Genomic DNA, 13821 nt, shown 5'->3' on the forward strand with positions numbered 1-13821 from the left:
GGCCATAAACACACACCACCTAGAGCAGGGCTGGACTGATGGATGACTAGCATAGGGGTTAAGGACAGAGACACAGACTGCCTAGGACAGGGCTGGACTGATGGAAGACTAGCATTGGGGCCAGGGACACAAACCGCCTAGGACTGTGCTGGACTGATTGATGACTAGCATTGGGGGGCTAGGGCCAGCGACACAGACCATCTAGAGCTGGGCTGGACTGATGGATGACTAGCATGGGGGCTAGGGCCAGGGGCACAGACCACCTAAAATAGGGCTCATTGATGGAAGATTAGCATAGGAGTTAGGGACAGAGACACAGACCGCCTAGGACTGGGCTGGACTGATGGAAGACTAGCATTGGGGCCAGGGACACAAACCGCCTAGGACTGGGCTGGACTGATAGATGATTAGCATGGAGGCTAGGGCCATAGACACATACCACCTAGAACAGGGCTGGACTGACGGATGACTAGCGTAGGGACTAGGGGCAGAGACACAGACTGACGTGGACTGGTGGAAGTCTAAAATGTGGGGGGGGAGGGGTAGGGCCTGAGATACAGATCACCTAGGAAATGGCTGGAGTGACAGAAGCTATGCCTAGGGGATGGCTGGGGGCACTGCCTGTCTAGGACAGGGCTGGAGTAATGGAAGACTAGCATGGGAGGCAGGTGCTGCAGACACAGACCGCCTAGGACCAGTGGCAGTCCAACACAGGGGGCTAGGGCCAGCGATGCAGACTTCATAGGATAGAGTTGGACTGATGGGAAACTAGTGTGGATGCTAGGGCTGATGAAAGACCGGGCCGGGCTAGAATGGCAGAACTCTAGCCAGGAGGCTGGAGCCAGAGACTGATGGGACTTGAGTTTCGGAAGCCTAGCAGCAAAATGGGGATGGTCTGGGAAGGGAGATTGACTAGGAATGTCCACACACGAGTTAGAAGAAGGGGCTGCATTTTTCATTGAAGACAGCTGTAGAAGAACACGATCAGCTGAGTGTGACCTTGCGCTCTTGTTTGGGCACACAAAGAACTTAACCACCTCTTGGCAAATATATGGTACCAAGGGGTGTGGCATTAAAAAAATATATATACTTGTCCATGGGACAGTTTGAGACTCTATTTTGTTTTTGCTTTTTGCCTATGTTTGTTACAATGGTGAGGGTCTGGCAGCTCCCACAACAATGAAGTGTTACAAAATCCACAATAAAACAACACAATGACAAAACCAAAAGACTGTCAACCAATGACGGATTGGTTGGCTTTGCCAGTGCTTGTTTATATTCATGTTTGCCGCAATCTTGTTGAAAATGGCTACACCGATTTTTCCATTAACAATATTATTTGGAAATGCTGGCATGCAGCAGCACACTTTACTGAATGATGCTTCAAAGAAATGGTACCTAAAATTTCACAGTAATTTAGCAAAACATTTAGTTTCCTACTTGCATTTTTCTCAACATTTTATTTTGAAAGCAAATAATCATCTATCTTGCTTACAGGCTTCTGCAGACATTTGCATCTAACCAGAGCATTCTGGGAGCATTACACATAGCCTCATATTGTTAAGCTTTCCACATATTGATGTAAACTTTTTTTTTACTGGAACCACTGTCAGAAATGCAGTGTGACCTTACAATGTTTATTTAGAGCTCTCACCCTAATAATAAAGGCTATGCAATAATGAACCATAAATACAAGTTCAAACAGCAGTAATATCTGGACACACATGTAACCTCAACTGCAGACCCTTCCCTTCCCTGTAAACTGGCAGCCAAAGAGCTTGTGCTGCAGGGGGTTGGACCCACCTGTCCCAAGGACAAAATAAGCATTACAACTTGTTGTCCTTGACCCCAAAAAATGGCCCAGATTTAAGAAAAGTGGCAATACATTAATGATATGGTGCACCATGGTGCAAGTTAGGATCTATAGGGTCACACAAAACAAGCATTTGCAATGTAATGGGTCTTACATTTGCTTTAGATAGAGCTATTGGCATTCTAAATTCATAACTGGTTTTTTCTTGCCACATAAATTGGTCAACCCTGCCTGATAATTTGGTCTTTTCCTGTCGCATAATTCCAGTGGCCCTTCATATAACTAAAGCACTTCCATTTACCTTCTTCCTCTGTCTGCAGCCAAAAATGAAAATGTTGCCATTTAGCATCCTAACTTAAATCGGCCATGTTAACTCCAATAGAATTCCACTTTCACCAACCCAGCATCAGAGTTGTTGGCTGGCTAACACAATTCCCAAAACAAGATAGCCACCGAGGAGTAACAAGAGAAATAAAATAGAAGAGTCACCCAAACATATCAAGAATGTTCAAACAGTAATCGTTTAATAAGGAAGTTAAGTTGGCCCTGAATCATATTCATAATTGCAATAAGGAGAAATTAATAAAATATATACAGTTATCATATAAACCCAATAAAAACCTTTATCAGAAATAAACATTTGCCATTAGACTGTAATGCTCAGAACAGCCCCTAGAGGACACCACAATGAAAATAACATTTGTAAGAAACATGGTCATGTCACTGTATAGTTAGCCCCTAAAGGGCATAACCACATGAAAAGTAAATGACTGAATGTATTGCAGTGTAACCATATGTTTAGACCCCAGAAGGCATAGTATACACATTTACAGAGCTAGCAGGCCTTCTACAGTGATATAACACACAAGACCCTTAAAACACAAACTGCTCTCAACTGTAAAACAACAGTTCCAGCCATGAGAGTGGTTAAAAAGGCACTGAATGGAGGGATATGTTGTTATTTTGGGGGTCTGCACTAACCTAGTGTGGGGACCCATGGATGATCTAGACAGAAAGAGCAGGTTGTGGTGAACGTTTTGAAGGTGGCCTAATTGTCCTAAGACCACCACAGTCTGAGTTATGAGCAAAAATGTTCTGTAAAAGAATGCCCTGCAAAGCATTATGGGATAGCTGAGTGCAGCAAGTATTGTAGTATGTTGACTGTAATTCTCAGAACAGCCCCTAGAGGACACCACAGTAAAATATTTATAAGAAACAAGGGGGCATATTTATACTCCGTTTGCGCCGGAATTGTGTCGTTTTTTTTGACGCAATTCCGACGCAAAACTAACTCCATATTTATACTTTGGCATTAGACGCGTCTAGCGCCAAAGTCCATGGAGTTTGCGTCATTTTTTAGCGTGGACACCTACTTTGCGTTAATGAGATGCAAGGTAGGCGTTCACGACTAAAAAATCGACTCCGAGGCATGTGCGTCGTATTTATACTCCCGGGCAAAATTCACGCCCGGGAGTGGGCGGGTCAAAAAAAAATGACGTACGGCCGCTTTTGCGCCGTTTTTTAGCGCCTGCAAAAGGCAGGCGTTAAGGGACCTGTGGGCTCTGAAGGAGCCCAGAGGTGCCCTCCCATGCCCCCAGGGACACCCCCTGTCACCCTTGCCCACCCCAGGAGGACACCCAAGGCTGGAGGGACCCATCCCAGGGACATTAAGGTAAGTTCAGGTAAGTGTTTTTTTTTTTTGTTTTTTGTGAGGCATAGGGGGGCCTGATTTGTGCCCCCCTACATGCCACTATGCCCAATGACCATGCCCAGGGGACATAAGTCCCCTGGGCATGGCCATTGGGCAAGGGGGCATGACTCCTGTCTTTGCTAAGACAGGAGTCATTTTTATGGGGGTTGGGAGTCGAAAAAAATGGCGCAAATCGGGTTGAGGCGAAAAAATTGCCTCAACCTGACTTGCCCCATTTCTTGACGCCCAAGCCCCATATCCCCCTACGCCGGCGCTACCTGGTGTACGTCGTTTTTCTCCACGCACACCAGGCAGCGCCGGCAGCTAACGCCGGCTAACGTCATTGATTAAATACGGCGCCCACATGGCGCTTCAGAATGGCGTTAGCCGGCGCTAATTTTTTTTCCGCAAAACTGCGTTAGCGCAGTTTTGCGTCAAAAAGTATAAATACGGCCCATGGTCTTGTAACCATATAATTAGTTCCTAGAGAGCATGACCCCATGAAAATAGAATGGCACAAAATAATGTAGTGCAAATATTTAGTCCCTAAAGGGCATAGTGCCTTACACATTTTTAGGCCTAGCAAGGCTACTGAAATACTTAGGCCTTTCAAACACAAACTACTGCAATCTGTAAAACAAAAGCTCTATGCATAAGAGGGCTTAAAAAGAGACTGAATGGTGGAAAGGGTTATTATTTTCGAGGTCCCCACTAACCTAGTGTGGGGACCCAGAGATGACCTAAAAAGAGTGTGTCATGCTGAATGTTTTGGTGGTGGTTCCATTGTCCTAGGACCACCTCAAGCAGACTTATGGGCATAAATGTTTTGAAAAGGAATGATCGCAAAGCATTATGGGGTGACTTTTCCAGAGGGCAGTGAATATTGTAGTATTCGCTCTCCCGCTTTGCCGGGAGTGCTGCGCAAATTTCTGTGTTTTTTTGTAAAGCATTTATCAATCATAAGTGTTTTCAGGAAAGCTATGGAGCGTAAAGGGGACAGCCAAAAGAAATTACTCTGATTAGGTAACATTCAATCAATCAGGAATTTGTAAAGCGCACTACTCACTCGTGAGGGTCTCAAGGTGCTGAGGAGGGGGGAGGTGCTGCTACTGCTCGAACAGCCAGGTCTTGAGAGGTTTCCTGATGGTAAGAAGGTCTTTGGTCTGGCGCAGGTGGGTTGGAAGAGTGTTCCACATTTTGGCTGCGAGGTACGAGAATGATCTACCACCGGTTGTAATTCTGCGGACGCGTGGGATGGTTGCAAGAGCGAGGTCGGCGGAGCGGAGGTGCCGGGTTGGGGTGTTAAGGGAGAGCCGTAGGTTGAGCTATTCAGGTCCGGTGTTGTGCAGTGCTTTGTGAGCGTGGGTGAGGACAATGTGACCAGCGCTCCAATACCGCAGATGGAGTTTGCACTGTTGGGGCTGTGAACGCTAAGGAGCATGAAGGGGAGAGACAAAAGAAAAAAATAGTTCACCCACACTGAAGTATATCGGCCATCGTGCAATTATCCATGTAACAGGGTCAGTCTGCAGGATGGTAATGAAACCGCCCCACGGTGGGACAAAGGGAAAGCAATTACCAATGGCAACGTGGGATTTTTGAACAGCAACCAATGACAAAAGAGAGTGCCCTAAGGCTGGTGCCCATTGAACTGTTCTATAATTACATAGGCCTTCCTTCCAGCATTTACGTAAGTTATGTGGATGTGGTTATTTGTAGCGCACTGTCCTAGCTAGAGAGAAGAGGAGCGCTATACAGGGATGTGAGTCCACAATATGATTCAAGATCATTTGCAGAGAAGAGGTAAGGTCTTATTGTGTAGGCAGTTAGTGTTTTCTGAAGAGCTGTATAGGTATTTTGTAGCAGTGTTTATTTAACCTGTTCTGTGCCTTGGACGAGATGATCTCGTCCAAGGCTACAGTTCCCCTGTGCCTTGGACGAGATCATCTCGTCCATGGCACAGGGGAACTTGGGGGCGCGCTAGCGCGCCCCCCGTGCACCCCCCTTCCCCCCCCCAGGCGGGGATGGAAGGGGAAGACCTTCCCCTTCCACCCCCGCCCCCCCCCACGGCAATCCGATGACGTCAGCGCGCGCTCAGCGCGCTGACGTCATCGAGTGTTGCCGGCGCGCTGGAAGCCATTTGCTTCCAGCGCGTCTTCGGAGCAGGAGCTCTAAGGTGAGTCCTCTCCGTTTTTGGGGGGCGGGGGGTTTGAGAAAACAGACATGGGGGGAAAGGAAAGGGTTTTTCCTTTCCCCCTGTGTCTGTTTTCTCAAGATTCCTGCTCCACGATCGCGGGCAGGGCCCGCGATCGTGGAGCAGGAATCTCCACTAGCCACCAGGGATTTTCTGTTTTACAAAATTTGGGGGCGACCCCTTGGGCAAGGGTCGCCCCCCCCGGGGGCAATTTTTATTTGGATTTCGCCCCCCCCCTGGGGGCAGATCGGCCGTTTTTTCGGCGGATCTGCTCCCAGGGGGGGGGGGGCGAAAACCACTAGACACCAGGGATGTATTGTTTTATGTTTGTTTTTGGGGGCGACCCCTTGGGCAAGGGTCGCCCCCCCCGGGGGCAATTTTTATTTGTATTTCGCCCCCCCCTGGGGGCAGATCGGCCGTTTTTTCGGCGGATCTGCCCCCAGGGGGGGGCGAAAACCACTAGACACCAGGGATATCGTTTTTTGTGTGTGTTTTTGGGGGCGACCCCTTGGGCAAGGGTCGCCCCCCCCCGGGGGCAATTTTTATTTGTATTTCGCCCCCCCCTGGGGGCAGATTCGCCGATTTTTCGGCGGATCTGCCCCCAGGGGGGGGCGAAAACCACTAGACACCAGGGATATATTTTTTTATGTTTGTTTTTGGGGGCGACCCCTTGGGCAAGGGTCGCCCCCCCCCCCGGGGCAATTTTTATTTGTATTTCGCCCCCCCCTGGGGGCAGATCGGCCGGTTTTTCGGCGGATCTGCCCCCAGGGGGGGGCGAAAACCACTAGACACCAGGGATATCGTTTTTTGTGTGTGTTTTTGGGGAAGGGTCGCCCCCTGAAAGGGGGCACAGAGGTGTTGCCCATTTCTGCCCCCCTTGGGGTCCGATTGGCCAATTCTTTTACGCCCATCTACCCCGAGGGGGGCAGGATCCACTTAGGTACCAGGGACAACTTCTAAGTTCTTGGTGGTGGGGTGTTTGTCAACTGGCAAAGTATTTGTATTTGTGATTATAACAATTTATTTCTTCTTTTTCTTCTAGTTCAACGCTTTTGCTTCCTTTGCTGTGGATCTTTGAGGTTTTGGCAGTAGTTGTCCAGTGGTTTGCATAGTTGCATGTTTTAGGTAAGTGAACGCAATTTACTCCAAAGGAGTATTGTTGACATGTTTGTAGGTGGTGTACTAAATGCAGTATTGTGTGTTTGACATTGTCCTTAGATTTGAGCACAGTGGTGTTTGTGTTGTCATATGTCTAAATTGCTTTTTTCTTTTTTCTTTTTAGTGGGATATCATTGGTGATTGCAGAGTAGTTGCTTGGTGAGTAGCTATTTCAGGCAACTGTGTGGTATAGTTTTTTGTAGTACATAACTCTTTGTGATAAAGCTACACTTTGTTCATTACTTATTTTAGTGCTAGTTGTTGTTGGCAATCCATTTGTTGTTAGGATCATGGCTAGCCGCAAAGTGACCGCTCAGCAGGTTGTTCGCATGCTCTTTGAGTCGTCTTCAGACCATGATTACGACACTGACTCTGCATCTGAGGCAGAGGAGGAAGCAGGAGATTCTGGAAGTGAGTTTTCTGTCCAAGAGCATTCTTCTGATGAGGAAGCTACTCTCAGTGCAGATGAAGGGCCTGTGTTAGAGGAGGAGGACATTGATGTGCCAAGAGTGCAGCAGCCTGGGGCTGCAGGGTTTCCCATTGGAAGACCTGACACCTGGATTGCCCCAAACATGGAGCAGCCACAGTTACCTGCATTTACTGGTCTCCCAGGGTGTAGAGTTAATACGGAAAACTTTCTGCCTGTCCAATTCTTTCACTTGTTTATGGACGATGTATTTTTGGAAGAGATTGTGGAGCAGACAAATGTGTATGCAGAGCAATATTTGCGGGACAACGCTGCCAGACTTAAGCCTCAGTCTAGAGCTACTCATTGGGTTCCCACATATCTGGAAGAGATGAAAAGGTTTTTAGGTTTGACTTTTTTGATGGGGTTGATCAGGAAGCCGTCACTGGCTTCTTATTGGTCTACTAGTCCCTTGATGGCAACTGCTATATTTCCTGCAACTATGACACGTAATCGGTATTTGCTTCTTCTTCGTATGCTGCATTTTGTAGACAATGCTTTAGCCTTGCCACGAGATCACCCTGATTGTGACCGCCTTTTTAAGATTAGGCCTGTCCTTGATCATTTTGTGGATCGGTTTTCAGAGGTCTATGTTCCAGGCAAAGAGATAAGTGTGGACGAGTCTTTGGTCCTTTTCAAGGGGCGTTTAGTTTTTAAGCAGTACATCCCTAGTAAGAGGGCACGGTATGGGATTAAATTGTATCTGCTGTCAGAAAGCAGTACAGGATATGTTTATAATTTCCGGGTCTACACTGGTAGGGATTCCAGTATTGACCCTCCTGGTTGTCCGGCCACTTTTGGAGTTAGCGGAAAAATTGTGTGGGAACTTGCTAGACGGCTGTTTAACAAAGGTCACCATTTGTACGTAGATAATTTCTACACTGGAGTGCAGTTGTTCAAGGAGTTGTTTAGGGTGGACACTGTTGCTTGTGGCACAATCCGTTCTAACCGCAAAGGCTATCCAAGGGAGCTTGTCTGTAAAAAACTTGAGAGGGGACAGTGCAGTGCCTTGCGGAATAATGAGCTGTTAGCTATGAAATTTTCAGACAGGAGGGATGTGTACATGCTATCGACCATCCACGATGAGAGTACTTCCCCTGTGGCTGTTTGGGGTCAGGTTGCGGAAGTGCGCAAACCTGCGTGCATTTTGGACTACAATAGGCACATGGGTGGTGTTGATAGAGTAGATCAGAGGTTGGAACCTTACACTGCTCTTCGTAAGTCGTATGTGTGGTATAAAAAGTTGGCCCTACATTTATTTCATTTGGCAACTTTTAATGCCTTTATTGTATACAAGGATTGTTCACCTGAGTCAAGGATGACTTTTGTTAAATTTCAGGAGTCGGTGATAGAAAGCCTTATTGTGGTGGAACCGGCAAGAGTTCCTAGAGTAGAAGTGGTGGAGGATGTGGCTAGATTGAAAGATCGGCACTTTCCAGATCACATTCCTCCCACTCCCAAAAAAGACATGCCCACAAAGAAATGTAGAGTATGTGCCCGGAGATCAATCCGGAGGGAGAGCCGGATGTACTGCCCCGAATGCCCTTCAAAGCCTGGGCTGTGTGTGCCCAGCTGTTTTAGAAGTTACCACACAAGGAAAAACTTTTGGGAAATACCGTGAGCGTAAGCTGTCTGTTTTATATTTTCATATGTTTCACGGTTGGCATCTGTCGTGTATTTAGTTTGAGGTTTTGTGTTTGTAGTTTAGTGCCTATTTTATAATTAGTAGTTTATTTGTTGTTTATAAATTAAAAAAAGTGATTGCGGTGTGCGTGGGGTGGCGCTTGGCTGGCGGTGTGCGTGGGGTGGCGCTTGGCTGGCGGTGTGCGTGGGGTGGCGCTTGGCTGGCGGTGCCAGCCAAACGGCAGTCCACTCTCCCATCAGCTGGTGTGATTCTTGTATCAGGCATGTGGGCGTATGTAAGTGATGGGCCCTTGAGTGGCGCGGTCTGTCGATGTGAGTGTTGTAATGTGCTGGGCCCGTGGCTGGCGGTGTGAATGGTCTTGTGCGTGTCATGTATGAAAGGTGTGTGAATGGACTGTAAAGCGGTTGGTGCCTTGTCGCGGCTTTACAGCTCACGAGCTGTGAGTCATTGGTTCACTTTTTTGCCTTTCAGTTATTAGCAGTGCATTTCATTTTTGTGAAATCTCTTGTTAATAAAATTTGATCCACTGAACCATCACTCACCCTCGTGCCAAATCCAACCAGTATGTGTTGTAAAAAATGACAAAACCTGCTCCGCTGTAATCAGGCGTCGCAGCACACCTGTGACACGCTAGGTGCCTCGGGTGGGACCCCGATGATGAAGCATGCCACCAACTTGGTTGGTGGGTGAGGGGTCTTCTTCACATAACCTAAGTGTGTTTCTTTTCACTATTTTAGTGTTTGGCACATCACGGACGTATGTGCACACATCAAAATGATATATTGCAAAAATACCTCTCCCTTCTATCTCTTCAGGTTTTGGGCCTTATTCTGTTGCAGGCACCTGGCCCACCCACACAAGTGAGGTATCATTTTTATCGGGAGACTTGGGGGAATGGTGGGTGGAAGGAAATTTGTGGCTCCTCTCAGATTCCAGAACTTTCTGCCACAGAAATGAGAGGAAAAAGTGTTTTTTTGGCCAAATTTTGAGGTTTGCAAAGGATTCTGGGTAACAAAACCTGGTCCGAGCCCCGCAAGTCACCCCTCCTTGGATTCCCCTAGGTCTCTAGTTTTCAGAAATGCACAGGTTTGGTAGGTTTCCCTAGGTGCCGGCTGAGCTACAGGCCAAAATCCACAGGTAGGCACTGTTTTCTTCAAAAATTTTGGTTGTGTCCACGTTGCGCTTTGGGGCGTTTCCTGTCGCGGGCGCTAGGCCTACCCACGCAAGTGAGGTATCATTTTTATCGGGAGACGTGGGGGAACGCTGGGTGGAAGGAAATTTGTGGCTCCTCTCAGATTCCAGAACTTTCTGCCACAGAAATGTGAGGAACATGTGTTTTTTTAGCCAATTTTTGAGGTTTGCAAAGGATTCTGGGTAACAGAACCAGGTCCGAGCCCCGCCAGTCACCCCTCCATGGATTCCCCTAGGTCTCTAGTTTTCAGAAATGTACAGGTTTGGTAGGTTTCCCTAGGTGGCGGCTGAGCTAGAGGCCAAAATCTACAGGTAGTCACTTTGCTAAAAACAGCTCTGTTTTCTGTGATATGTCCACGTTGTGTTTTGGGGCATATCCTGTCGCGGGCGCTAGGCCTACCCACGCAAGTGAGGTATCATTTTTATCGGGAGACGTGGGGGAACGCTGGGTGGAAGGAAATTTGTGGCTCCTCTCAGATTCCAGAACTTTCTGCCACAGAAATGTGAGGAACATGTGTTTTTTTAGCCAATTTTTTAGGTTTGCAAAGGATTCTGGGTAACAGAACCAGGTCCGAGCCCCGCCAGTCACCCCTCCTTGGATTCCCCTAGGTCTCTAGTTTTCAGAAATGTACAGGTTTGGTAGGTTTCCCTAGGTGGCGGCTGAGCTAGAGGCCAAAATCTACAGGTAGTCACTTTGCTAAAAACAGCTCTGTTTTCTGTGATATGTCCACGTTGTGTTTTGGGGCATATCTTGTCGCGGGCGCTAGGCCTACCCACGCAAGTGAGGTATCATTTTTATCGGGAGACGTGGGGGAACGCTGGGTGGAAGGAAATTTGTGGCTCCTCTCAGATTCCAGAACTTTCTGCAACAGAAATGTGAGGAACATGTGTTTTTTTAGCCAATTTTTTAGGTTTGCAAAGGATTCTGGGTAACAGAACCAGGTCCGAGCCCCGCCAGTCACCCCTCCTTGGATTCCCCTAGGTCTCTAGTTTTCAGAAATGTACAGGTTTGGTAGGTTTCCCTAGGTGGCGGCTGAGCTAGAGGCCAAAATCTACAGGTAGTCACTTTGCTAAAAACAGCTCTGTTTTCTGTGATATGTCCACGTTGTGTTTTGGGGCATATCTTGTCGCGGGCGCTAGGCCTACCCACGCAAGTGAGGTATCATTTTTATCGGGAGACGTGGGGGAACGCTGGGTGGAAGGAAATTTGTGGCTCCTCTCAGATTCCAGAACTTTCTGCAACAGAAATGTGAGGAACATGTGTTTTTTTAGCCAATTTTTTAGGTTTGCAAAGGATTCTGGGTAACAGAACCAGGTCCGAGCCCCGCCAGTCACCCCACCTTGGATTCCCCTAGGTCTCTAGTTTTCAGAAATGTACAGGTTTGGTAGGTTTCCCTAGGTGGCGGCTGAGCTAGAGGCCAAAATCTACAGGTAGTCACTTTGCTAAAAACAGCTCTGTTTTCTGTGATATGTCCACGTTGTGTTTTGGGGCATATCCTGTCGCGGGCGCTAGGCCTACCCACGCAAGTGAGGTATCATTTTTATCGGGAGACGTGGGGGAAAGCTGGGTGGAAGGAAATTTGTGGCTCCTCTCAGATTCCAGAACTTTCTGCCACAGAAATGTGAGGAACATGTGTTTTTTTAGCCAATTTTTGAGGTTTGCAAAGGATTCTGGGTAACAGAACCAGGTCCGAGCCCCGCCAGTCACCCCTCCTTGGATTCCCCTAGGTCTCTAGTTTTCAGAAATGTACAGGTTTGGTAGGTTTCCCTAGGTGGCGGCTGAGCTAGAGGCCAAAATCTACAGGTAGTCACTTTGCTAAAAACAGCTCTGTTTTCTGTGATATGTCCACGTTGTGTTTTGGGGCATATCCTGTCGCGGGCGCTAGGCCTACCCACGCAAGTGAGGTATCATTTTTATCGGGAGACGTGGGGGAACGCTTGGTGGAAGGAAATTTGTGGCTCCTCTCAGATTCCAGAACTTTCTGCCACAGAAATGTGAGGAACATGTGTTTTTTTAGCCAATTTTTTAGGTTTGCAAAGGATTCTGGGTAACAGAACCAGGTCCGAGCCCCGCCAGTCACCCCTCCTTGGATTCCCCTAGGTCTCTAGTTTTCAGAAATGTACAGGTTTGGTAGGTTTCCCTAGGTGGCGGCTGAGCTAGAGGCCAAAATCTACAGGTAGTCACTTTGCTAAAAACAGCTCTGTTTTCTGTGATATGTCCACGTTGTGTTTTGGGGCATATCTTGTCGCGGGCGCTAGGCCTACCCACGCAAGTGAGGTATCATTTTTATCGGGAGACGTGGGGGAACGCTGGGTGGAAGGAAATTTGTGGCTCCTCTCAGATTCCAGAACTTTCTGCAACAGAAATGTGAGGAACATGTGTTTTTTTAGCCAATTTTTTAGGTTTGCAAAGGATTCTGGGTAACAGAACCAGGTCCGAGCCCCGCCAGTCACCCCACCTTGGATTCCCCTAGGTCTCTAGTTTTCAGAAATGTACAGGTTTGGTAGGTTTCCCTAGGTGGCGGCTGAGCTAGAGGCCAAAATCTACAGGTAGTCACTTTGCTAAAAACAGCTCTGTTTTCTGTGATATGTCCACGTTGTGTTTTGGGGCATATCCTGTCGCGGGCGCTAGGCCTACCCACGCAAGTGAGGTATCATTTTTATCGGGAGACGTGGGGGAACGCTGGGTGGAAGGAAATTTGTGGCTCCTCTCAGATTCCAGAACTTTCTGCCACAGAAATGTGAGGAACATGTGTTTTTTTAGCCAATTTTTTAGGTTTGCAAAGGATTCTGGGTAACAGAACCAGGTCCGAGCCCCGCCAGTCACCCCACCTTGGATTCCCCTAGGTCTCTAGTTTTCAGAAATGTACAGGTTTGGTAGGTTTCCCTAGGTGGCGGCTGAGCTAGAGGCCAAAATCTACAGGTAGTCACTTTGCTAAAAACAGCTCTGTTTTCTGTGATATGTCCACGTTGTGTTTTGGGGCATATCCTGTCGCGGGCGCTAGGCCTACCCACGCAAGTGAGGTATCATTTTTATCGGGAGACGTGGGGGAACGCTGGGTGGAAGGAAATTTGTGGCTCCTCTCAGATTCCAGAACTTTCTGCCACAGAAATGTGAGGAACATGTGTTTTTTTAGCCAATTTTTTAGGTTTGCAAAGGATTCTGGGTAACAGAACCAGGTCCGAGCCCCGCCAGTCACCCCTCCTTGGATTCCCCTAGGTCTCTAGTTTTCAGAAATGTACAGGTTTGGTAGGTTTCCCTAGGTGGCGGCTGAGCTAGAGGCCAAAATCTACAGGTAGTCACTTTGCTAAAAACAGCTCTGTTTTCTGTGATATGTCCACGTTGTGTTTTGGGGCATATCCTGTCGCGGGCGCTAGGCCTACCCACACAAGTGAGGTATCGTTTTTATCGGGAGACGTGGGGGAACGCTGGGTGGAAGGAAATTTGTGGCTCCTCTCAGATTCCAGAACTTTCTGCCACAGAAATGTGTGGAACATGTGTTTTTTTAGCTAAATTTTGAGGTTTGCAAAGGATTCTGGGTAACAGAACCTGGTCCGAGCTACACAAGTCACCCCTCCTTGGATTCCCCTAGGTCTCTAGTTTTCAGAAATGCACAGGTTTGGTAGGTTTCCCTAGGTGGCGGCTGAGCTAGAGGCCAAAATC

This window comes from Pleurodeles waltl, chromosome 10 (assembly GCF_031143425.1).
Source record: "Pleurodeles waltl isolate 20211129_DDA chromosome 10, aPleWal1.hap1.20221129, whole genome shotgun sequence".
Classification (NCBI taxonomy): domain Eukaryota; kingdom Metazoa; phylum Chordata; class Amphibia; order Caudata; family Salamandridae; genus Pleurodeles; species Pleurodeles waltl.